Raw genomic sequence first — 3900 nt, forward strand, 5'->3', positions numbered from 1 at the left:
TCCCAGCCTCGCTCTCGGCAGACTACCAGGACGCGCTCGGCTGACCTGACAGGGACTCCCAGCCTCGCTCTCGGCCTGACAGGGACTCCCAGCCTCGCTCTCGGCAGACGTACCAGGGCACGCTCGGGCTGACAGGGACTCCCAGCCTCGCTCTCGGCGGACGTACCAGGACGCGCTCGGGCTGACAGGGACACCCAGCCTCGCTCTCGGCCTGACAGGGACTCCAAGCCTCGCTCTCGGCGGACGTACCAGGACGCGCTCGGGCTGACAGGGACTCCCAGCCTCGCTCTCGGCGGACGTACCAGGACGCGCTCGGGCTGACAGGGACTCCCAGCCTCGCTCTCGGCAGACGTACCAGGGCGCGCTCGGCCTGACAGGGACTCCCAGCCTCGCTCTCGGCATGACAGGGACTTCCAGCCTCACTCTCGGCAGACGTACCAGGGCGCGCTCGGCCTGGCAGGGACTCCCAGCCTCGCTCTCAGCCTGACAGGGACTCCCAGCCTCGCTCTCGGCAGACGTACCAGGGCATGCTCAAAGGAGCGCCTTGCCATCGAAGCCGTCACCATATAGGCGGACAGAGGACCGACTAAATAATCTGTAGTCTGCTCCTCCCGTCCGGCATACTCCAGCCATGGATGCCCTTCACGCCCCTCTCCCCCCCCCCCCCTGCCCGCTGCACTCGTTCTGGCCACGGCCCGGTGAGGATGACAGTAAGTTAACCTGCTTTGGTAACGGGCTGCGGGCCGCGGGACTGGACACGCGCTGAAGTTGGGGACGGGCTCACCCACTGGGAACGGGGATGGGTTCACCCGCCGAGGCCCAGGGACGAATACGCACACCGAGGCCAGCAGATAGGCACGCACCGTGCTAGGTGCCTTAAAGAGAGAATGTTCGGATTTCGACTTGACCTTTAACGCGCACAGGTGGGGGTGACGGTAATTTAACCCTGAAAGTTTTTCCGGAATAATTTGCAAACGACACGGTGCAGCAGCACCGAAATTTGCTCAGTTATCAGCAATTGTTTAGCGGATATGTTGGTATACAAAATGCCTTGTAAGGTCTCTGATCTATGGTAGGTCGAATGCAGGGCGTGGCTGCCAGCGAAGGTCATTCCTTGGAAATCTTTTCATCTGATGCGACAACTGAGTGGTAGACGAAGCTGTACACCTCAGAAATAGGCTTTTAGACAGTCAGACTACTGAATTAAAAGTTTCAACGAATTCCATGGAACTTAGGACAGGTCAAAAGATGAAACCGAGATCAAAACCGATCTGCCTTTTTATTAAAAGGCTTTTTACGGTGCAGTCCTGGTAGTCATTTTGAAATTTCTTGATAACAGCGACGGAAACATAAATCCTCATTGGACTTCGTAAGGGTCGGAGGAGGTTCACTGACCTAAAATGATCAAACTAACCTCTGTTTTAGAAACACCCTGCCCATCGTAATCCTTGCGGCTCATTCACATTAAAAGGTTAAAACACCCTGCAAGGTTTTTGGACCTCTTACCTTCTAAAGGTCAAACATGAATTGAAATGAAATGAACACAGTGGCTTTTGCTAAGAACAAGTATCTAGGTCCAAGGCGGTTGGATAAGGAAATCTGGGACGCTTTGGACTCCCATGTAGAGTTGGACCTTGTTTGACTTTATCTGGTCCGAAGGTGATAACCTAGGAACCTCAAGTTATGACACAAGTAGTCCACACAAATGTTGACCCAGTCGGTGGTTTTTGATGCCGTAAGCTCGCTTGGTTTCTCAGATACCGGGGACAAACGCCCCACCCCCCCCCCCGCTCGAGCGCGTGCTATTGAACCGGCAACCCGGTTACGTGTTAATGCAGTACGCTTCAGACGAGATCGTTGCAGTTGGTTCTGAAACTGGAGAAAGGAAGTGATGCATTCGTTGGAACGATGCCGGATTGAATGCAGGTTGCAAGGAACCGCAATCAAGGGATCTAATAATTCCCGTGTGCTCCAATCGCATCGATACAAATTCCTGCTAGCATTCCGCATTCAGTACGGACTTGGGTCGTAGTGTTCGGAGCGGCATTCGGTACGGACTTGGCGTAGTTCGGAGCAGCGTTCGGTACGGACTTGACGTAGTGTTCGGAGCGGCATTCGGTACGGACTTGGCGCAGTGTTCGGAGCGACATTCGGTACGGACTTGGCTTGGCGTAGTGTTCGGAGCGGCATTCGGTACGGACTTGACGTTAGTGTGCGGAGCGGCATTCGGTACGGACTTGGCGTAGTGTTCGGAGCGGTATTCGGTACGGACTGGCGCGTAGTGTGCGGAGCGGCATTCGGTACGGACTTGGGGTAGTGTTCGGAGCGGTATTCGGTACGGACTTGGGGTAGTGTTCGGAGCGGTATTCGGTACGGACTTGGGTTAGTGTTCGGAGCGGTATCGGTACGGACTTGGCGTAGTGTTCGGAGCGGTATTCGGTACGGACTTGGCGTAGTGTGCGGAGCGCATTCGGTACGGACTTGGGGTAGTGTTCGGAGCGGTATTCGGTACGGACTTGGGGTAGTGTTCGCGAGCGGTATTCGGTACGGACTTGGGTAGTGTCGGAGCGGTATCGGTAAGGACTTGGGTAGTGTTCGGAGCGGTATTCGGTACGGACTTGGGGTAGTGTTCGGAGCGGATGCCTACCCTGACGCAGGAGCCTGCTAATTGCCTTATTTCTGGTCACCGACTGGAGCACGCCATTTCCAATTAGTAAGACACGAACAAAGGACGTCCTAGATATGCAATCTTGAATGCTAAGAGTCGGTAAGCCGTCATGAAGTCGCTTTGAACTATAAATTATGAACACATTGGGGGAACTAAAAATCAAAGCTGCACGCGCTTGACCGTGTTGACACAGGTATAACTGAGTTATGCCTGTGCGCCTGGTATCGATATATCTTGACATCAGTCTGTTTCTCAGAGCTTGATTGTGTGTGCAGATTTCTTGCAGCTATGCGAGATTGAATGAGAGGGTGCGCATTAATGTTGCCAAATATCGAAATGGGGCGTCCAATACCCCAAAAACGACGGTTACAGCTACCCCATAGGGATAGACAAGCCTCCTGAGTGACCAACTTTCGAATTGTTGCAAAGTTTTCCAGAGTATTAGAATCACAAAGATCACCGAAAGAGAGACCCAGAAAAAATCCAGCGAAAGTCCAAACCACTTGGGGAAGCCGCCAAGGGATCGAACTTCAGCTGGTAATAATTGCCCGATAAGTGCAACGCTTGGTTTGGCCAAAAAAAATAAAGGAAACGCGGGAGAGACCAGGAAACGTTCCCACTGAGTATCACAAGGGCCAAAACAGCTGGAAAAAACTGATTGATAAATGTCAAAACTGCAAAAAATGCTGCACACGAAAATATAAACAAGGCATACCTTCGTAGTGACGCCAAACCTGCTTCAGCATTTATTGTCACCGCGTGGGGTTAGAAGATGGGATAAAATCATTTCCACATATGCTGCAAAGACGTGGAAGGCATGTGTACTTTGTCTCGTGTTTATTTATTTTTATAACTTTAAAGCTAACGCCATCAATAAGTGCGTGTTTAGTATGATCACGTTCAGTTTGGATGGGCCCCAGGACCCAGCCCAGCATATTCGGCTGAAACCTCCCTCGTTGACAATCCAACAAACCGCACCATGGCAAGCGGGCGTCCACCTCCACACTTTCGGGGGGGAGCAAGTGGGGGGGGGGAGTGGGGGGAGGCTGAGCCCCAATGTGGCTTGAGCCCCCCTAATGCCTCCCTCTCAGTCCCCTCAATGCGTTGGTGCTTGAGATGGGCGCCTGCCGGGGTTGCCTGATGAATTATCCACGGTAATTCGCCAACTTAAGTTTGAAGGTGGCCCTGAGCTCTTGAAGGCGTTCTTGTTTGACTTGTTCACAAGAACATGA

Source organism: Pollicipes pollicipes, unplaced genomic scaffold (genome assembly GCF_011947565.3).
Source record: "Pollicipes pollicipes isolate AB1234 unplaced genomic scaffold, Ppol_2.1 Scaffold_4002;HRSCAF=4701_pilon_pilon_pilon, whole genome shotgun sequence".
Taxonomy (NCBI): Eukaryota; Metazoa; Arthropoda; class Thecostraca; order Pollicipedomorpha; family Pollicipedidae; genus Pollicipes; species Pollicipes pollicipes.